Below are 23,858 nucleotides of genomic sequence, written 5' to 3'. Positions count from 1 at the left end.
CTGAAACAAAAAGAGTATAGCTAAAGATATATCAGGACAAGGGAGGAATGCAGAGACACTCCTGTTGAATGTCATCAACAGTTCAGACAGAATTTTTGGAAATAAGAAGAGAAGATGGAGCTGGACTGTCATCAGGGCTTATGTAGGGTAGAAAAGATTTGTAAGAGGCATTATAAGAAATGTAGAAAGGAGTCTTCAGAGATGAGCTCAGCACTGTGATATAGTAGAGTCTCATAATTTCTCTCCCAAGTCATTTTAGGTATTCAACACGTATGGATCATGGTTATAATAGTGATAGGACTCTATCTGAGGAAAGCACTTTTTAACTAACACTAGGGTGTATACTTGTTGTATAAATAATTCTTGCTCAAATAGATTTAATTTTCCATTTACCATAATATCTTTATCATCCAAGAAGTTGACGTAGGATAATATTTTGTCAATATTTTCATATATATTTTTAATTTACTGACCTTTCAGCAAATAATTATTGAATGCATTTCTTTGCAACCAATACTTCATTAAGTATTGGGAATGAAAAAGCAGGATGTCTGACATCTCACAATGATTATAAATATCAGTTTTATACTCAAACTCAAAAAACTCAATCTGTGCCAGATTTTACTTAAAAACTCCAAGCAAAGACCAATATTTACAAAGGTAATTGAACTCATTTATTGATCACTTACTTGACATATTTTCAGCTAATTGTTCCCATCCACTCCCTCATTTAATTCTCAGGCTAAACTTAGTAGGTAGTACTATTATTTCACCCAATTTATAGATGAGGAAACCAACATAAAGTTGTTAATTGCTCAAGGCTAAAAATGGTAGAGCCAGCTTGAACCAAGGTCTTTGTGAGTCCAAAAGCAGTATTTAATACTTAAGAAAATAAAAGGTAAAGAAAGCTAAGGAGAGAAAAAAAAATAATGCCTCAGAAGAAAGATAATATCTGAGCTCAACCACATATCTAAAACTAAAAGCAAGTGAACAAACAAAATGCCCTCAGATACACAAACTCACACTGCCTGAAAAACAAAGCATTTATATGTATATGAAAGACAAAGTTGAGCATCTGGAAGCTCAACAACTTATCATGACCTTATAAAAAGTGCTACATTTAATTTTAGATATAAAAGCAAAAAGTATTAAACATATAGGCTAACCAAGATCATGACTCCCATTTCTTTTCTTGAAATTGTAATCATTGAAGATCACTCCCTGCTGTTCAGCTTCTAGTGTTGCTCATCTGAACATAAAAGGGATTGACAATGTATGCAAATGTAATCATATCCATGTTTAAGATCCTCTGAAAAATTGCCTTTACCTTCTTTTTATCTGGTATCCTGAGCTCCATGAAACTTCAAAACAAGAACCCACATGTTAATCTGCTTCTAGCTATATCTGCCTCCATTACCACAACTTTCATCTAACATATTTGTTTACACTATGAAACATAAATCTGAATTCTCTTTTGACAAACTTGTTCTTTTTCATGTGGTCATGGTAAAGTATAGTACTTAACAGTTTTAAAGTTCTATTCAAGTTTTTTTTTTCTTAATCTTCACAAGTACTTGTAAAGCAATTAGGATGATATAATTAAAGTTGCATTGTATTGATAAGGAACTGAGACTTTGAGTGTTATGTATGAGTAACTTCCTCTAAGCCATCCAAGTTTTGAAAATTGAGAGCTGCAATTAATAATTGTTTTGGGTCAGCCTTCTTACTTCCAGTAGTGTTCTCCAAATAGAATTTCCAACCAGTTTCCTGTCCCTGTCCCTAGAACAAAGATCCACTGGATAAGGATGTTGGACTGTTCCTTCATGTATTTCAAATACTACAATAGTGTCTGGCATGTTAAATTGTGTGTGTGTGTGTGTGTGTGTGTGTGTGTGTGTGTGTGTGTTGAACTGTCCTATCCACTGGTAATTTTGTTTCAACAAATCTAGAGTGGTGCTAGGAATCAGGTTTTAATAAATGGTGCACAGTAGTCTGAAGGCAAGCATACTTGAATAAGTTATCTGTATGCATGCTAGACTCAAAAATAAATACTTCTGTGCTGGGATGAAGTGGAGTAGATAGAGATAAAAACAATAGAGGAAATACTGGAGAGATGGAGAAAACTTTGTTAAAGAATATTAAGGAAAAAACCCTAATTACTAGAAAGCACTCTTATAGGGCATCATTCAGTCATAAATGGTAATTGCCTTTCTTGTATTCTTGTTGCCCATTGTTTTTGTGTACTTGTAATTCAGATAAGTGCTGCACAAGCTTTTCCCTCTCTTTATTCTTGCCACCTCTTTGAAGACAATGGGGGTTAAGGGAATGTGGCTGAGGAAAGATGAGAGACTAGCTAAAGAACAACAACAGCTGAAACAGCTATTGCCCCAAGGTCTAAAAGAACTTGGCTCCTGGTAAGAAAGACTGCCAGTAATGATTAACACTTTAAACAAAAGTGAATTTTCTTAATCCTAGAACCCGAAGATGATAACTGAGTTACATGTAAGATTCCAAACAAGTGAATAAAAGTCTGCATCAAAGTATAATTTTATTTTTTTGTTCAACTATTCTACTAGAAATATTGAGGGACCGCGAGTTGAAAATATGTTGTCTTACAGAAATTAGGCTGATAAGCTGGTTACAATTTTGCAGTGTTTTCGTCACAGAGGAATTAAGCTTCCTTCCAAAAATATAAAGTGAATACGCAGTCAGCTGGTACAAACCGGCAGGTGGGTGTCAACATCTGCCTCTTTATACGTTGCAATGCTGTATTTAATTACCAAGGAGAACCACAGAGCAGTCATTCTCACCATGTGCAGGTTTGCAAATGGTACAAGAGGGTTCAGGACTGATAACAGAGAGCAGGATTTTGGGTTCCTCAAATCACCCTTCTGTTTCACTTTCTCTTAGAGATTTCTAGTTTCACCACTGTGTTGAGGGGTATCTTCAGGAATAACCCCAGAATTCAAAACATTCCAAAGATTAAAATGAGGCACAAAGGACACCTGAGTAATATAGGGCTTAGCAATCAAGTAATGACTTAAGAGACACAAGTTGAACTTTGAGCTCAGAAAAAAAACAGAAAAGACATTAAAAAATCATTTGAAGAAAATCTTTAAGGAAAAAAGATCAATCAACTAACCCAGAAACACTATAGTTCTCAATTTTATATTTTAAAATAAACCATCATGTTAGAAACTTAGAGAGTTCTGTTTTCCTTTTTTTTATAAACAATGTTTGAAATAAATCACTAATTGCCATAGGCAGCATAAAAAAAAAATGTCCTGCTCTTTTTCTTCACAGGGATAGAATAACTCTATTAGAAGTAAAGGAAGCAAATCAAATGGGTGGATTAGAATTGTAGTGTTTGCACAAGTTGAAGAGACAGAACTATATACATGTGTATAGAAACTGACCATTAGAACAAAAGGTAAATTATAAATTTAAACTTCCAAGATAATGCAAAAATACACTGAATAAATATAATTTAGGATAAGGCCAGTGAAAATTAGAGGAAACCCTAACATATACCATACCTTTAAAAGAAATGCAGACTTTTTTTTCAGCCACATAAAATGACTCAAAGTAGGCACATTAGGGCCTTGTCTAGTGGAGGTCCTGCATTTTAAACAAACTGATGAGGTGATAAGAATTGTTTATATTTGCCATCTACAGAGGTTAAAGGCAGAGAGACTTGGGTTTGAAGTCTATCTCTATTTTTTAGGCTAGTATTTCATATGGACACTGGATTCTGAATGGGTACATTTATCATAATCTTCCATATCAGGAAAAAAAATGTTTAAAGATTTGTCCAGAAATACACTGATATACATTTTATAACTCTGTGTATAAACTCAAGATCTAAACAAATTTGATTTGATAGATGTTATATTAGCTAGAATAATCCAGGTGAAAAGTAAGAGAATCAGTTGACAAAATTAGTGCAAAATATAAAGAAGTCATTATCTCATAAAACTAGAAACAGGGTAGCTGTCAGGAATGGTTGGTATAAAAATTGGTTGTTTCAAAGATCTCATCAAAAGTCAGTCTTTCAGATTTGTAGGTAAGAGTCAGACTGGCATTAAAAGGGCTACTTTAGGACTTGGTGTCAAATTCAGGAAATATGTGTCCACAGAAAGAATTAGACTTTTTCTTAAAGTACTTTATGGGGAAGCAAGGGACTTACCCAGTGACCAACAATGAAGGATTGTAATGCATAAAAATGATCTGGGGTTTTTGTTTTGTTTTGCTTGTGTGTGTGTGTCTGTGTGTATGTGTGTGTATGTTTCTGTGTGTCAGAGAGAGACAGAGAGATTTATTTTTGCTGAATGAAAAAGCATTTCTACAGTTTTTCTAACAGTTGAAATGCTGCTTCATGAAGTAGAGAGGTAGTAGTACATTCCTTGCCATTGACACTGTTAAAGTTACCAATTGCAGATACTGTAACAGATTTAAGAACTTGATTTAAGAACTTGAGAAATGTATAGCAATCTTCTTATATTACTTTGGGATATTTTTTTCTTTCCATCATAATCTATTATTTACCAAGCAAATATTCATTGACTACTCATTATACACCAACCATTATGAAGACATTTATATTTAGGTGTAAACTCAAGTGGGCATTGAAGATAAGGACTGAGTAGGTCAATTCCTGTCTGCAACGTTTAGAAGTTGACAAGAATGTAAAGTCAAGTAGAATAAATAAAATGGCGCATTTACATTTTATTTTTAGAATGAAACAGTTTCCAAAGAAAGCTTTTTACAGAAGACTACAGAAAACTAAAAATTATATTTTATAAAACCTGTACTATGTCACTTTGATAAACATACTTTTCAAAGAAATGTTCATATTTACTAGTGTATATACATGTAAATTAAATTTAGTACTATATATAATGATCTAACTTTTAGAGTCTAAATTAAACCCACAATAATGAAAAGGATATTGGAAAGAGGAGTATGAACAAAGAATCTGATTGAAAATAATAGTTGCATTGGAGACAAGAACTAAGAGGATACATTTTCTTTTCTTTAGTCACAAAGCCTTAATTCCAGTTTCTTGAAAAAAGAAATGTCTTTACATATCTTTACACAGAATATAGATACCATCAATTAGAGATTATAAATTAATTGTAACAAGGGAAATCTTAATATAATGATCAAGACATACTATCCAGAAGAATTTTTGCTTTAAGGCAGAAGGTCTTGATTGAAACCTAACTTTCAAAATTCATGGTAAACATGGGCATGCCTAGTTGATACGTAAGAAAAATAATTAAGTGCTTATAGCATTATTCCTGCACACTATTAGCATTCCATTTTAAAATTAGACTATACTTCATGCTATTCCCCAAACCAACACTCCGCCATCCAATAAAAACTTGCTGGATATACACTGTCCTGTCTTTCCTTAGTGATCCATTTTTCTGGAATGTCCTTCTGGCTCTTTTCTATCTTTTGAATTCCTTTTGATTAAAGGCCCAGTTCATATTATGCACTCTGTAAAGACTTCTCTTGTAACCCAAATAAAGCTCACTGCTCCCTCCAACATGTTCATTATTACTACTATACCATGCATCATTTTATGACAGAGTTAGCTGTTAATGGTCCATTTTCCCTTCTACTTTCTGAGCTCCTTGAGACAAAATCCAGGAGAAAGATTGCATTTGCTTTTGCATTCTTTTTATCTCACAGACTATTTGGAAAAGAGTAGATGCTCAATAAATGCATATTCAATTAATGAGGCATGAATAATTATGCAAAGAGTCAAAGGCATTACATAAACTTTGGTTGAGCAGGGACACCACAGAGAAATTTTTTAATACATTGTATGCACATGTATGGCAATAAAAACAAAACAGAAGAGAAAATCATGAAACTAATGCACAAAGGTGGTACCTAGTGTTTTTATATCCAATGTATTTTTATAATTATTTGGTCACAGTGCATGACATAATATACATATTAATGAAGGTAAGGAATGAATATAATGGTCATATTCATTCTTTTAATAATTATTTCTTGTTTCTACATCATTATACTTACTATGAAAAAAAAAAATGCCTGAAAGGTATAGTGGATCATTTAGAATGTAGAATTTCCTCCAGGGATGCCAAGAGTGTTGGCTTGGACAGGGTATGTTCTCTCACTCTGTGATACAGAAACTTAACCCACTTTCAGGTGCTAGAGTATGTGAACTCTGAGCCTGTGGTCCAGTCCTCGTCTCACCCCTGACCAGCCTATGGAAGATGCGTGGCAGTCTCTATCTCCTCAGTCTCTCCTCAAGCCCTGACTCTGAAAAGAATACAAACTCCCATGACCCGCTCTACACCCAACCATAAAAGACTCTGTTCTCAGAAAATCTATGAGCCAATGTTTAATTCTAACTTCCCATGTGCTTTTCAAATTATATTTTGTAGCTATAAACTACAAACAATAAACTTAAACAGCAAAAACATTGTTAATGAGTTTACTGAAATATTATTGTCTATTACTTTAAGTGGATTGTGTAAAATTCACTTTGCATATGAAGAATTAAAGGCTGCTTAATTATCTGTATTAATCTACACAGGAACTAAAGTTAGAGCAAGTAGGTTTTTTTCTTTCTTTCTTTTTTTAATTGAATATGTACCCAACAGAATTTTGGTCTCATGGATCGGATATCTGATTTTCCGATATTTTCCGAAAATTCACCTTTCACCACTGGAGAGAAATAATTGGTTAGACTTTTCTCACCTTCACAGAATCAGAGGAGATAATGTTATTCCCCATAGAACTGGAAGGTGAAATTCAAGCTGGCTGTTAAGAATTGTCCCTTCCAAGTAGAAAGATGAAAACTAGAAAGAAGAAAATTAGATCCTATCTCTTCACGTTTATGTAAGTAGGTCAATTGCTAATCTCTTAATTTTAAAAATTAATCATAAATGTCTTTGAAAACCATAGAAAAATGCCTTTACAAAAGGGTATTTGAGGCCATGAATCTGACGTTAAAGACTACAAGCTAAAGTTTTCACTCATGGAAAACGTCTGGAGGACTTGTGGTGGTTTCATCTTTATTCCTGACTCTCATGAATTATAAGTGTTTGTCCTAACCATTTGTTTTGTGATTTCACTGTTTTAGTTCAATATCTGATAGTTATTTAGCATTAAGCTAATTATCTGTTATCTTAAACTTAAGATCCTTGTTCTTATCATAGTGATTATCTTATAAAATCATATTGATTTTCTGAGACAGTTAATAAATGTGAACTTCAGAAGTTTGTTTCCCTATTATTTAGCCTGCCTGAAATTTTAAAAATTAAAACTCATAGATATTAAATTAATTATAATGTGACTACACAACAACACACAAATAATCCAGATAAAATATTCTGAACATTAGACTAGATATCAAATAACCCAGTATTTATTCCGAACTTATTATCTGATTATCTATGGCCCCTAAGCTAGTTATTTATACACCCATACACATATACATATCATATATATATATTTACTTTTTTAAAATAGCAAAAAATAACTATGAATGTATACCCATATGCTTCTGTGTATAGGTAGTATTGTTTTACATTTGATCAATCATTACATAATAAAAAGTGGCCAGTTTTTCCAAAGCTGATTTTTTCTATAGATATTCTGTAAATGATTCACAGCAGATTTATTTGAAGTACATAATCATCATAAGAGAAGTAAGCTCGTAGTTATCGTTTTGATTTAGAATGTAATGATTTGAATACAAATGGATGAGAAAATACTTTGTGCTGGTCAAGGAGGGTCAAGAATGACTAGCTTGTTTATGTTAACCAACTGGCTGTGGTGAGTCTCACTAAGACTTGGAGGAAAAACAGTAAGCCAGAATTGTCTCCTTCTGATATAAGAAGCTGATAGTGGATGGGTTACCAAGGAATTCCTATTCTGAGGGACAGCTGTGGGAATAGGACCCCACAGCTCAGTGGCACATCCATCCACTGTGTGTGATGAAATCTGCAGTTTTTCAAGGTAGGAGATTTGGAAGGGAGTTAACACTATCATTATATTTCAAGGCTGGGAGTGGGGATTACTGAACTCTCATCTGTAGGAAACCATAGCTACCTCAAGAAAGGAATTCCACAGACATGAAAATCCTCTGATATTAAATCAAGAATGAGAAGAAAGGAGAAGAAAAAGCAGTTTATGCCAGGTTCCACTTTTTCTACCTTAACCACTATATAGGCTTCTTTATTATTCTTATTTTTACTTTCTTTTTTTCTTTTCTTAAAGGCTCAGTGCTAAATTTGAATAGTACATGTGTTATCTTCCTCTAATTCAGAATTTTGCTATATCCCTACATCCACAACCCATCCACACCAGCCTTTTGCACTGCTGTCTGTCTTCACCCCCCTCTTATAATTAAGGTATTGACTCAAATATAATTTTCTTACAGAGATCTTCTTTGATCATATGCCCAGTATTGTGTACTCTAACAGTCACTTCCTATCCACCACTCCATTTTACTTCACATATGATAGCACTTAGCACTATCTGGTTATTGACTAGCCTCCTCCATTAGCATGTATATTGATACCAGAGACCTTGCAGTCTTGATCCTCTTGTAGAAATGCATCTGACCCATAGAAGAAGCTTTTAAGAATATCTGTTGAATAGATTTTTAAGTCTTTTCCAAAAATTTTCAGTCTGTAATAGGATAAAAGTTTAAAAATTACTTTGTAATATGTATAAAAATTTTAATTTCACATTAGAAACCTACCAATTTATAATAATATTTTGTTCTGTTATTTTTCATTCTTGTGATTGATTAAGATTGAATTTCCACAGAGAAGCCTCTCTTTCAAGGTTTAAAATATTTGATTAAAATATTAGTTCTGGGGCTTCCCTGGTGGCGCAGTGGTTGGGAGTCCACCTGCCGATGCAGGGGACGTGGGTTCGTGCCCCAGTCCGGGAGGATCCCACATGCTGTGGAGTGGCTGGGCCCATGAGCCATGGCCGCTGGGCCTGTGCATCCGGAGCCTGTGCTCTGCAACAGGAGAGGCCACAACAGTGAGAGGCCCGCGTACCACAAAAATAAATAAATAAAATAAAATATTAGTTCTGAGTTTAATCTTTTTCTTTTGTCAAATAAAAACTGATCCCACATTTAATTTCTAAAAAATTAGATCCAACAAAAATAAATGGTTGTAACTGTCAGCTAAGATAACAAATTTAGAAGAGACACCTTTTCAGAAATCACAACAGGAATATGAAAAGATGAAAATACCTATATCATCACTGAAACTGAGAAAAGAACATCATCCACATCTCAGGTATTATAAAGATGTCATGTGAAATAGCATACAGATAGGATAGAAGTAAATCAGGCACAGTTATCTGTGTAAAGACACATTCCTCAACTGAGGAAGCACTGCAATATCTCAGAATAAATATAAACTTTCCTGAAAATGAACCCTGATAACACTCCATGATTGAGGTAGAGCTAGGGATTTTAAAAAGAATGAGCCATGGGACATACTTAGAGCACATCATTTAAAATGTCCTTCTTTATTTTGAATTACCAGCATTAAAAGAAACTGGTAATGGAAGCCTGAAATTATGTGGCTATATGAAAGCCAGCAAGGGAATAAGGATTCCCCTGAGCACAACAGAGTTTCTCCCTTATGAAGGAGATTGTGTCACCAATGAGAAGTCTAGGAACAATCTCACCTAGCACCTGAAGTAGAAATCTGGAGAAGGAGTGGCAGAGGTGATAGTAAGGCTATTTAATAAGAAATTTCCAAAACTCCTGTTAGGAACACATCTACATTGATAAACAGCTATTTTTTCCAAGATAAAATGTATAAACAAGAAATAAACAATCATATAAACAATTCTGAAAAAAGATTATAATCTAAAAATAAATATTATTACAAATATCTAAATATGATATATATTATTTTATTATTTATGTGTAAATACTATTTTATATGTTATATAAAATACATATATATTAAAGAAGCACATTTTAAACCTAATTTTCTCCCATTTGAAAAAAATGCAGGAAGTTTATAAACAAGGAAACATTTAAAATAACAAGTTCGCAGAGCGAGTTGAAGATGAATGCCAGAGAACTTGGATCTCAGCTAAAGGACAGTATTCCAGTTACTGAACTTTCAGCAAGTGGAACTTTTGAAAGTCATGATCTTCTTCGAAAAGGTTTTTCTTATGTGAAAAATGAACTTTTGCCCAGTCATCCTCTTTAATTTTCAGAAAAAAATTTCCAGCTCAACCAAGATAAAATGAACTTTTCCACACTGAGAAACATCCAGGGTCTATTTGCTCCATTAAAACTACAAATGGAATTCAAGGCAGTGCAGCAGGTTCAGCACCTTCCATTTCTTCCAAGCTCAAACCTTTCATTGGATATTTTGAGGGGTAATGATGAGACTATTGGATTTGAAGATATTCTTAATGACCCATCACAAAGTGAACTAATGGGAGAACCACATTTGATGGTTGAATATAAGCTCGGTTTACTGTAATGCAGTGTTCTGTTCATGGAAATAGAGGGGCTGCATCTTGTTTATAGTCGTGTCTTACGATAATTTGACATGCACAACATTAAAAGTACTGACACATGAGAAAAAATAAATAAATAATAAAATAAAATAAAATAAGAAAACAAAGATAAAAGGTGAGCTGACTGAGTCAAAAAGAGTGAAAAGAGAAATGGATGAGCTAATGAAATAAAATAAGAGAACTAAAAATAATAAAGGGAAAATTATAATATAGATCAGCTTCACGTCCAAAAAATCATCACAAAATAGAAAACTGAATTACATTAGATTGGAACAAAGTTCTTCCAGAATATAGAAAAAGAAAAAAAAAAAAAGACAAATGATGAGGAATAAGATCAGAGGTATTGAGCTTAATGGATGATAATTATGATTCTGAAGAAGAGACTGAAGCAAATGAGAAATGAGTAGACACAAGCAGAGAATAGTTTAAAGATGTAGGAAAAGACCTGAGTCTTTAGATGAATCTGTAAGGACTGCTGATCTCTAGGTAAACGTGAAAAAGTGATTCCAGTTCTAAGAATCTCCCTCTTCTAAACTTGAAATGAAGGTGATCAGAAGAAGCTGACGTTTTTAGAAGAGTTCTCAACCCTCGGTCCACCTCTCCCAAGCTGTGATTTAGGCAAATCCTGAGAAACTAAGACTCCCATATTTGAAGAGACATGGTAGTAATGGAATACCATGGCCTTTCCCTCTCTGATTGGGAGGGTCTGAGGGAGATGGAGGAGAAAGTAACAGTGGCAACTGCAGACAGACTAGTGAAAAAACAAAGAGAAACTGCACCACCCAGAACAAGTTTAATGAGGGATACGTTACAGCACTTTTAAATGATTGAGGAAACCAAACTAAATCTTTAATTAGAGTGAAGTGACTTCTAACTGAACTACTGAAAAAGAAAACAAAAGCAAAGGGCTCGGTGTATTGGTCATACTCATACCAGGAAATGTCAAATTTACATAAAAGTGCACAGAACACAAAACCCAACCTTCAGACTTTAAGTATGTAATGATAAGAAAGGAGTAATGGAGAATTCACTCACAGTATTTTAGAAGAAACAGTTGTAGACAGAATTACCCAAAAGTAACATAGCAAGAAAAAATAAATGGCATCATGCAAATATATTAAATATGTAAACAAATAACACTCATGAAAATATATTAAAATAGTCCATTTAAAACTTGAAGACATAATGAAAAATTAAAAGAAAAATTCCTTCCAGTACTTTGTACTATAAAACTTAACAAAACAATGAATTCACTAAATTAAAGCTTAAAGAAGAAAAGATAGAGCAACAGAAGTGAGTATAAATTATGATTACAGAGAAAGGGTACAAATTGACCAAAACAGCACCATAAAATAATTGCGAATAGAATGGTCAGGATAGAAATATAACTTATTGAACTAAACAAAGGATTTTCATAATCACATTAAATACAAAAGTAATATGCAGAGATGAGTTAGAAGGTAAGATCTGAGGACAATAATAATACAAAATAAAAATAATGGTGATCTGAAGTTAGAAAATTCAACAAATGAAATACAAAAGATATCCAAATATATAATAAAAAATTTTCCTGAAATGTTGGAAAATTTCATACAATGTCCAAAACTTAGATAATAGATGGGTCAATAGACAGATAGAATTTTATGGAAAATAGCTAAAATATGATCATAATTTCAAATTTAGGAAAACTAAAATATGAAGAAATAATTCTATGAGAATCCTGATTGAAAAAACAGACCTTTCAAGAGTAAGAAAATCAAGCTGTTCTCAAGATCGCTACAGCAATATTCAATAATATGAAACATTGGAACAATGTCCCCAAGTTTTGTAGAATAGAAAATATAACCTTTGGGAACGAAAATAATGGCCCCTCAATGATGTCCATGCCCTAATCCCCAGAAACTATGAATATTCTACCTTACATGGCAAAAAGGACTTTGTAGACAGGATTAAATTAAGGATTATGATATGGGGAGATTATTTTGGATTAACTGTGTGAGCAAGATCTAATGAGCCCTTAAAAATGAAAGAAGGCAAGAAGAATGAGTCAGAGAGATGCCAGCAGGAGAAGCATTTAATGCCCCATTGCCAATTCTGAGATGTTGGGGGAAATGTACAAAAAGTAGAGACAGGCCTCTAGGAGGTAAGTGGACCCCAAGCTGAGAGCCATCAAGGAAACCAGAAACCTTAGTCCTTTAGTCTTAGAGAACTAAATTCTGCCAACACCAGGAGGAACAAGGAAATGAAAAATACAAACTTTCCTGTCAACATCTTGATTTTTAGCCCCATGAGAACAACACTGAGTAGTATCTGACTTACAGAACTGCAACATAATAAATATTACTCTTTAAAGCCACTATATTGGCTGTAATTTGTTATGGCAGCAATATGCGTCTAATACATAACTGAAGAATATTATACACGTCCGAGCTGTGTCCATGTATAAAGGAAACAGAAGGGCATCCACAAGGATGAAAATGGTGAGTACACTCTCTTAGTGGTTCTAATGAGGTTGAATTGGAAATGCAGTACCAACTTTTCTTCCTTCTCTTATTTTTAAATATCTAAGAAAGAGTGAAACTTTCCAGTGCAGAGATTTGAGAAGCAGCTGAATAATATAAATGAAAAAAAAAAGTTTAGGAGGAAAGAAAGAATAAGAGGAATTAGCACACCATTTTTCTTATTTTTTTTCCATAGAAAAAGAGTCAAATCATATTATATACCCTTGAAAATTACGGTTTAAACATTTATATGCACACTTACATACACATAATATTTAAGAACAACGCTACTCTTAAAGACTAAAAAAAACCTCCCTTAGACAATAATATCTTAAGGAAAAATATTTCAAAAGCTCAACACATAGTTTCATTTTAATTTCATGTTGTGTAAAGGAAAATTAAATATAATTCTCTGTATCATCTTATTTATATGAATTTTTTCTCCCCATTCTACTTCTACTCTATTTGTATCTTCATAGACTGGATCAATGTTGTGAAACAATGACCATGTTCTTTACATTATGAATTTGAAATAAGAAATTCAAAATAACACATAGAGAACAAATGCCAGTAGATTACCTGATCATATTAATTAGTAATCTAATGATTACTACATAAACATTATTTTCACAGTGTTAAACCTAGTTTTAAATATTTGTGCTGGATGTTAACAAATGTATATTTTTAAATGTTTTGTTCTACTAATGTTTAACCCTAACACTAAGTCTACCGTCCTATAGAAACCAATATGATTAAAGGTATTTCTATTTAACTTGTTAATATCTTAAGTAAAACTTTATATGTTCTCACTGTTTTGAACCTAACAGAAAGATAGTGAAGCAAGCAGTCACCATCAATCTATACTGAAAATCTTAATACTTATCAGGAACAGTGCCAAAAGTTTTGGTAACAACAACAAAAAAAATACATCCACTTCCTTCTTTCAAGGAAGTTTCCGTGTAGTTTTGTGACTAGAGCTAACATTTAGCAAAATATAAGAGTAATCTAAATGGTTCTAACTCTAAATGCAACTAAAATTGCTTTGGCTGTGTTCAACACCCTACTTGCAAAAGCAACAGGAGAAATAGAATGTTGATGCTTTCTGACATTAACCCCATTACAATTTTGTTAAATGTCCTGCATTTTATTTGTCTTTCAGTGTTCCTAATCACGGATGTTTGGGAATGACAGCAGGCAAATCTATTCTAAACAGAATAGCAACATGGATTTTGTTACTGTTCATTTGAGCCTGGTGTTTTGATTAAACAAAACTCTTTGTCTAAAGATCTGTCATATTGTCTGAGAATATAAACAAATTGGATTAATTTGGGGTTGTTCCAAAATAATTTTGCTTCTGTTGGAATTCAGAAGAAGATAACTCTTACAGGAAACCATATTCTACCCTTTTAAATTATAAGCATGTTCCACACAGGAACTGAGTAGATAGTGAGCACTCATTCCCCAGGCCCTAAATAGAAAGCAAAATTTATAAATCTTGGTCCTTACCCAAGACTGTCACATCCAATGAACAAGCTAAACTAATACACCCAAAATAACAGTACACACTGTATGACCAGTCATTATTTTAAATTTGGCCCTTCCTCTACAGTTCGCTTATTTGGAGACAGAAGAGAAAGTTATTATAGACAGTGTGGTAAGCCAAAGCTCCCTTTGAGTATTTGAGATAAGAATTGAGCTAGGTATTAAAAAGTGGTAAGATTCATAAACATGAAGGTAAGGCTCTTGGGAATTCAGAGCAAAGGAAAATAAGCTTATAAATCTCTCCAGGAAGAAATGAGCATACTGAGTTTGTGAGATGGTGACAACATTGGCTCCACAAAGCAGGAGAAAATTATACTGTAAACATAGAGTGGTCTGCTTGGGGAGGGTCTTGAAAAATTAGAGAAGTACGAAATAGAAGCTAGTGAATGAAAAGTCTTGGTAGGAATGGGAACTGAAAATGGTGCTTAAGAAAAATTAATAATAAAGTTGTTGTTGGAGAACAGACTATCATATAGGCCACAGTGAGATCACTGCCATCAATACTGAGAAACTGCATAACAGAGAGGAAGAGTTAGTGATACACATTTTATTTCAACAGATTTATTTTGTATACACAGAGTAAGAGCAAGATTATTTATTTATTTATGTACTGAGGCATGCTTTTTAGTCATGTAACACTAGGGCACACTCCCACATAGTAATTCAAAATGCATTATTGCTAATGGTAGTTGTTTTGACCAAAAAAAGTCAAAGACTTAATTTTATTAAATTAAGTCATTCAAAGCCATGTCTCTCAGGTAATTCATGCATAAACAGTAGCTAGATGAGAAAATGAAGCGCTAAGTCAAGACAGTGCCAGAGTAGAAGCCAACTATGGTTTGTTATAATTGTACAAATCAAGGTGCAGCCTACCTCCTAGTGTTTCAGTATGAATTTACTAATTGCAGTTTGATCCCTGAAGACTACTAGAAGCCATATTTAATTTGTATGAAAGTTAAATTTGTGGTTGGTCTATATGTACAAGCTAAAAGTAAGTTGTTTTGTGTTTCTGTTTGTTTTGTATTGCATTCTCCTTCTCTAACTTCTTTGCTGGTGATCTGAAATATCCTATGTGTTGCTCTGGCAGAGTTTTCAGAACATTTCTGGGGGAAGCAGAGTTTTTTTCTCTTCTCTTTTTCTGGGGGGAAAGAGGAATACAATTTCACATGTAAGCCAATATATATTCCTCCCAAATTCCTTCTCTTTCTTCATTAAACTCTTACCTTAATATATCTACAGGATTTATATCTTGCAGTCACCTATGCTTTTTCATAGATGACTTGTAGGATTATATCTGGAAGCATTAATCTGTTTTCTGACTATTTCACTTCTCTGCTCTCTCACCAATCCCTTAAGGGTATCTTCTTCTGGTTACATGAAAAGGAAAAATAAATAAAGAAACCTCTTGCCTTCAGGTCAAAGAATATTTGGATGGTTGCATACGGAGCCAGTTGCTCTGCTACCGAAGAATAATAGCATGGGGGTTGGGGGGGGGCAGAAAAAGAGGAGGTAAAAGATGATATTGAATGAGTTAGAAAAGCATAAAGAGATAAGGTATATCAAACAACAAAGGGTAAGAATGACTGATTGGAAGACCAGAGATAAGAATGAAAGAGACTCAGAATATAGATGTTCCGGTAACTAATCCATGTGGACAACCTATGATCCATCAGCTATGATACTTAAAAGTACCCATGATCAGTGTAGGACTTCAGTACCTTACATGGAGCTGGAGACATGAAAGGAAATCTTGTCCCCTAAACAAGGTGGCAATGTCCAGAAGTATTTGACAATCTCCCCAGAGCAACTGTGGGGATCCACCACGGCTGCATAGTTACCAGAAACACTGTATTCTTACTTTCTGGTGTCCTTAATTTTTACCTAACTTGTCTTAAACTTTTCTAATCTGAAATATATGCATATTTCAATGTGTTATTCTCCTTTGAACGATTTACAGTACACTCCAGAAAACTTTACCTATATATTGACATTCAAAGTCTTCCAAATTGTGACTCCATTTGCATTCCAGTATTTCAAAAACGAACTGATTTATTTCAGTCTAGCAATTCACACCAAAAACCTACTAAATAATTATATTTTCCATTTTATATCAATCCATAGGAATGCCTACCTCCCCTTTCTCTATACTCTGAGCCACTTGAAAAGGCTCAATTCCCAGGAGATCTACACTGAAAGCTCTCCTTCTATATAATCGCATTATATACTTGAGAACATAATTATGTTATGCCTATTGCTCACTGTTTTTCACATATATGATTCTATATTTGGATCCTTCCAACTACACTTTTTGAATTGCTGTTATAAATTTCCCAACATTTTATCCATTTCATCATTAAACAAATATTCCCTGAGGGCCTGGCACATGCCAAGTATTATGCAGTGGTCTAGAAATATAGGGAACAAGACAGTCATAGTGCTAGCCCTCATTGGATTCATCCTCCAATAGTAACACTGGGGAGCTATTGCAGCTCCACCCTTATCAGTGTCAGGCAGCAGAACTTTACTAGGAGGACAATACATTTTTCTCTTAGCAGGCCCACCTGCCCTATATTGACTTACAAATAATATTCATTCTTTAAACACATCTCAAGCGACACATTTTTAACAAAATCTGTTTGGTACTCTCTCTGCTAGATACAATGCCACTCAAATGTAAAACCATATAATATTTTGTCTTTAATATTCTGATAAAATGGTTATTTGTATATTTAGTTTAGTCCCTTCCCAATTTTGACTATATTTCAAAGGCATAGTTGATGCTCGATTAATCTTTACATTTCCTTTGCACCTAGCCTCACATCATATAGAACTTAGGTAACTCAATATATATTGCACCATTGATTTTGTTCTACATTTATTCATTCCATTCAACAAATATTTTCTTAGATATAAGTGTCAGGTGTTGAAAAATCTATGCTTCCTTGCTATGTTCATATCATCTATAATAATAAATCAAATAACTTCATGTCCCAGGTACCATAATAAGGCCATAGAAATATAAGGAAGAGGAGAAGCTTTTAATTCTTTCAGAAATCGATCAGAGTCACCAGCTCCTTGTGAGTAGGCAATTATGATATATCTTTTTATTTTATTCAAATAAACTCCTTGGGAGAACAAAACTGTGCCAACATGGCACATACAAATGAATGAATGAATGACAAAACTAATGCATGTTAATATGCAGAAGAGCTGACGTTAGAGCACTCTGCAGAAAAAGTAACCTCCATTAACTTCAGTTGAAAGTGGAGAACTATTCAGGGGGACATTGGCTATAATTTCTCTCTATAAGCCTGAAGTACCCTGTTACCTTAATAGTAATGTGTTTTTTCTTCCTTTCTCTTAGAAAAAGATAAAATACACAAGATTATTGTAAAATACTGCATTCCAATAAGATATGTCAAAATATGCGTGCAACTTTCCCAGACAGGTAACTTTTATATTGCTGCATCAAACAGTATATTTAATATTTGTGAAGTACTTGTGTGTAACCTTTATCCACAAGTTCTACTAGCTTCTGTTTAATATTTCTGAGCACAGGGAGGGATTTTCTCATTATAGCTGCCTGACATTAAGCAATAGAGTTTTATGGTTTTCATTTTGTCTTGTCATTGAAGTATAATTGAAACACAATATCATATTAGTTTCATGTATACACTATACTGATTTGATATTTATATACATTTTGAAATGGTCACCATGAAAAGCTACTATCAAACTTATTACCATACAAATTTATTACAACACACAAAATTATTATAGTATTATTGACTATATTCCTATGCTGTGCATTATATCCCCATGACCTATTTATTTTATAACTGGAAGTTTATACCTCTTAACCACCTTCACCTATTTTGCCCAACTCCCCAACCCCGCTTCCCTCTGGCAACCACCAGTTTGCTCTCAGTATTTATGAGCCTGGTTTTGTTTTGTTTAGTTTGTTCATCTGCTTTCTTTTTTAGATTCCACAGATAAGTGAAACCATATGGTATATTTATTTCTCTGACTTATTTCACTTAGCACAATGCAATCTAGGTCCATCCTTAGTTTTGCAAATGGCAAGATTTCATCATTTTATGGCTAATATTTCATTGTGTGTGAAATACACCCACAACATATTTTCTTTATCCACTCATCTGTTGATGGACACTTAGGTTGCCTCCATACCTTGGCTACTGCAAGTAATGCTGCAATGAACATAGGGTGTATATATCTTTTTGAGTTAGTGTTTTCATTCTCTTCAGAGGTGTCACTACAAACTTCCCTCTTAGAACTGTATTTGCTATGTCCCATTGATTTTGGAAAGTTGTGTTTCCATTTTCATTTGTTTCAAGGTACTTTTTTGATTTCCCCTTTGATTTCTTCATGGACCCATTGATGGATTTAGGAGCATGTTATTTAGTATCCACATGTTTGTGATTTTTTCCCAGTTTACTTCCTAAAATTGATTTCTAGTTTTATACCTTTGTGGTCAGAAAAGATACTTGATATGATTTCAGTTTTTTAAAATTTACTGAAATATTTTTGTGGCCTAGCATGTGATCTATCCTGGAGAATGTTCCATGTGCACTTGAAAATAATTTGTATTCTGCTGTTTTTGGAGTGTTCTGTATATATCTATAAAATTAATCTGCTCAAATATGTCATTTAAGGGCAATGTTTCTTCACTGATTTTATTTCTGGGTGATCTATCCATTTATGTAATTGGAATATTAGGTTTGCCTACTATTATTGTATTTCTGTCAACTTCTCCCTTTAGGCCTGTTAATATTTGATTTATATATTTAGATGATCTTATGTTGGGTGCATAAATATTTCAAATATTACATCCTCTTGTTGGAGTGATCCCTTTATCACTATGTAATGTCCTTATTTGTCTTTTGTTAGTTTTTGTTTTAAAGTCTATTTTGTCTGATGTAAGTATTGGTGCCCCAGCTTTCTTTTCATTTCTGTTTTCATAAAATATCTTTTTCCATTCAGTGTGTGTCTTTAGATCTGAAGTGAGTCTCCTATAAGCAGCATTTACATGAGTCTTGGCATTTTATCTACTCAGCCATTCCTATGTCTTTTGATTGGAGAATTGAATCCATTTATATTTAAAGTTATTATTGATAGTTATATACTTATTGCCATACTGTAATTGTTTTCTGGTTGTTTCTGCAGTTTTTGTCTATTCCTCTCTTCTCTTTTCCTCTTCACTTATGGTTTAATGATTTTATTTAGTGTCATGCTTGGAATCCTTTCTTTTAATTATTTATGTAACTATTATAGGCTTTGGTTTATGGTTACCATGAGGTTTATATATAACAATATATATATATAAAACAGTCTATTTTAAATTAATAAGTCACTTAAATTCATACTCATTCTAAAAGCATTGTATTTACTCAGCCTCCCCATTTTATGTTTTTGATATATTTTACATCTTTTTATTTTATGTACATCTTACTTTATTGTAGTTATAGTTGATTTTACTATTTTTGTCTTTTAAGCTTCATACAAGCTTTATAAGGGGTTGATCCACTACCTTTATTATATATTTGTCTTTACTAGTGAGACTTTTTCTTTCATATAGTGTCTTATTTCTAGTAATGGACTTTTCTTTTCTACTTAAAGAAGTCCCTTTAATATTTTTTGTAAAGCTGGTTTAGTAGTGAATTGCTTATCTGGGAAACTATCTCTCCTTCAATTCTGAATGATAACCTTACCATATAGAGTGTCCTAAGTTGTAGGTTTTTATTTCCTTTCAGCACTTTTAATATATCATGCCACTCCCTTCTGTCCTGCAAAGTTTCTGCTGAAAAATCCTTGAATAGAGTTAAGATGGTGGAGGAGTAGGAGGATGTGGAGTGCATCTCTCTCCATGGATGCATTAGGAATACATCTATAGGTGCAACAATCCTCACAGAACACCAGCTGAACACTAGCAGAAGACCTTGGACACCAGAAAGGACTATACAGATCCCTGCATAACTGGGTAGGACAAAAAAAAGAAGGGAGAAGGTGGAGGAGAAGAAGAAGGGCGGGACCTGAACCCTGGGTGGGGGGTGGAGCTGAAGCAGAGGAGAGATCCTGGAATTTGGGGAAACCCCCTCTCTGACGGGGAAATCGATTGGGACAGAAGGGAAATATCTGAGGCTGTTGGAAGAGGGTGAAGTGGCCAATCTGTGGCATACAGGACAGAGTGAGAAATACACAGATGGTCCATACCTTGGCCCTACGTGCCCTGCACTGGGACTTGTGTTCACAAGTTGCTAGGGGCATGGGAGCTGGAGTGTGGGGATTGGAGAACAGGCCCAGAGTGAGAACTTCTGTTGGCTGTGGGGAGACAGACTGAGGGGGTGGGAGAGAGAAAATTCACAGCAGGGAATGCCTACAGAAGAAGACTGGACTGCCATGGAAGCAGAGCACTACTGCAGAATCACACGTGGGAGGAGGGGCCACTATTGTAGCCTCTCTCTCCCCACACGCTGGTGCCTGCCAAAGAACAATGAAATAAACCCTCTCAGGGCTGGCTCTCACACGCTGGTTGCCAAGCAATAAAAAAAAGCCCCCTCAGGGCTGGCCCTCACGTGCTGGCTGCACGGCAGTAAAAAAAAAAAAAAAGGCCTCTCAGGGCTGGTCCCCACATGCTGGCTGCTGGATGCCAGAAAAAGCCTGGCCAGTGCTGACCCTCATGCACCTTATGCCAGGTGCCAGAAAAGGTCCTCACTAGGGCCATATCTCTTGTGCCCAAGGCCACTGACTTCCATGAACATTTGGCACTTCTGGAGTTCCTGCGATCCAAGCAGTCATACCGCCTCTGCGCCTGGTCCTCACTGGGGCACACCCAAGAGCTCCAAGGCAACCTCAGGACCAGACTCCTCTGGGTGGAACACATGCAGAGGTGGGGATAAAACCAAAGCTGAACCCAGGGATGGGGCGGCTAAGGAAGAGGACTGCAAATCTTTCCATCAGATGTACAAGCTGCAGATTAAATCCCCATGATCATCTAGGTAGACCTTGCATCTATGGAGTGTCTGAGTAGAAAATGAGTGTTTCCACAAATGAAAGCGGTATAGCTCTGACAGCTGTGGACTTTATGGGTAAACACACACAGGAATTGGGCCAGATCAGGGTCTGAGTGGTCCCCAGAGGGCCGTCAGCAGGTCCAGAGAATAGCCCAGAGGCAGAGGAGGGTTTCTTGGGGAGGTAGAGGTGGGTTGTGGCTCATGGTGTGTGCAACCACACTTAAAGCTGAGACCCCAGGAAAGCATAATTATTACTATTAATTTTATTATGTTTGATTCATTCTGTTGTTGGTTCTAGCTTTTTGTTTGTTGTTGTTCTTGTTTTAGTATTTTTTTTAGTCTATTGTGGTCTTCCTGTTTTATAACTTCTTTAATATACTTCTATTTTTACTTTGCTTTTCTGTTGTTCTTTTCCCTTAGTTTTTTCTTCTTCTTTACCTTTAAAATAATTTTTTATATTTCCATTTCTACCATGTTTTTCTGTTCTGTTTTCTTTTTATTTTATTTCATTTTTAAATATTTTTTATCAGTTTGTACTGCTTCCTTGCTTCAGCTGTTCATTTGGCACACTGCGTTGGTTTTGTTTTTAGGTTTTCTGTTTTTCTTCGTTCAGGTTCTAATTGTTTGATTTTGTTTTTGGGTTCTTCTGTTTGTCTGGTTGTTCTCTTGCTTTTGTTTTATTTTGTTCTGTTTTTGTTTTTTTTTTGTGTGTGTGTGTGTTTCCTTGTTTCTGTTTTTGTTTGTTTGATTTTGTTTTTACCATTTCTCTGGAGTTTTGTCTTCCTTTTTTCTTTTTCTTTATTTTTTTTTTTAAAGAAGGTGTTGGGGGTAGGGGTTTATTAATTTTATTAATTTATTTTTGCTGTGTTGGGTCTTCATTTCTGTGCGAGGGCTTTCTCTAGTTGTGGCAAGCGGGGGGCACTCTTCATTGCGGTGTGCGTGCCTCTCACTATCGCGGCCTCTCTTGTTGCAGAGCACAGGCTCCAGATGCGCAGGCTCAGTAGTTGTGGCTCACAGGCCTAGTTGCTCTGCAGCATGTGGGATCCTCCGAGACCAGGACTCAAACCTGTGTCCCCTGCATTAGCAGGCAGATTCTTAACCACTGTGCCACGAGGGAAGCCCTTTTTATTTTTTACTTTAATATATTTTATAATTTTATTTTTAATATGTTTTTTACTTTACATTTTTATATTTCTATTTCTGTTACTTTTCTGTTGTTCTGTCTTCTTTCCCCTTTCTCTTTTTCTTTTTTTGCTTTTAACCATTTTGCTGATTTCTTTTGTGTGTGTGTGTGTGTGTGTGTGTGTGTGTGTGTTTCCTTGTTTCTTTTTTTTGTTTAATTTTACTCTTTACCATTTTCAGGGGTTTTGCTAGTCCTTTTTTTTTTAATCCCCTTTATTGCCAGGACAAGCAACTAGCAGGGTCTTGGTTCCTTGATCGGAAGTTAGGCCTGAGGCTCTGGGGTGGGAACACCGAATCCAGGACACTAGACCACTACAGAATTCCTGCCCCCAGGGAAGATAAATATCTGAGAGCTCTCACAGAGGCCTCTATGTGAATCCAAGACCCGGCTCCACCCAACTGCCTGCAGCTCACAGTGCTGGATGCCTCACACCAAACAAAAAACGAGACGGCAACATAAACCCACACATCAGCACACAGACTACCTAAAGTCATATTAAGCTCACAGACACCCCAAAACATACTACCTGACACGGCCCTGCTCATCAGAGGGAAAAGGCTCAGCTCCACCCACCATAATGCAGGCAACAGTCCCTCCCATCAGGAAGCCTACACAAGACACTGGACAAACCCCACCACTGGGGGCAGAGAACAGAAGCAAGAGGAACTACGACCCTGCAGCCTAAGGAAAAGGGGCCTCAAATACTGTAAATTAGACAAAATTAGAAGACAGAGAAATACCTTGCAGGCAAAGGAGCAAAATAAAAACCCACAAGACCAAATAAATGAAGAGGAAATAGGCAAACTACCTGAAAAAGAGTTCAGAGTAATGAGAGTAAAGATGATCTAAACTCTTGGAAATAGAAAACAGAAAATACAAGAAACATTTAACAAGGACCTAGAAGAACTAAAGAGCAAACAAACAGTAATGAACAACACAATAACTGAAATTAAAAATACTCTAGAAGGAATCAGCAGCAAAATAACAGGGAGAAGAAAAATAAGTGAGCTGGAAGACAGAATGGTGCGAATAACTGCCTCAAAGAAGAAT

At 34.9% G+C, this 23,858-nt stretch overlaps 1 protein-coding gene and 1 pseudogene across 1 annotated transcript in view; one reads left to right on the top strand and one right to left on the bottom strand.

Moving 5' to 3' along the window:
* The window catches only part of PCDH15 (protocadherin related 15), a 1,088,571-nt gene that overhangs the window by 968,057 nt on the left and 96,656 nt on the right, over positions 1 to 23,858 (bottom strand). The gene's annotated exons all lie outside the window — the stretch shown is intronic.
* LOC114908709 lies at positions 10,089 to 10,537 on the top strand (annotated as a pseudogene).

This window comes from Monodon monoceros, unplaced genomic scaffold (assembly GCF_005190385.1).
Source record: "Monodon monoceros isolate NGI ecotype Baffin Bay Population unplaced genomic scaffold, NGI_Narwhal_1 Super_Scaffold_4, whole genome shotgun sequence".
In the NCBI taxonomy this organism is placed as follows: Eukaryota; Metazoa; Chordata; class Mammalia; order Artiodactyla; family Monodontidae; genus Monodon; species Monodon monoceros.
The sequence above is the reverse complement of the archived record's forward strand: the minus strand, read 5'-3'. Positions and strand labels throughout refer to the sequence as shown.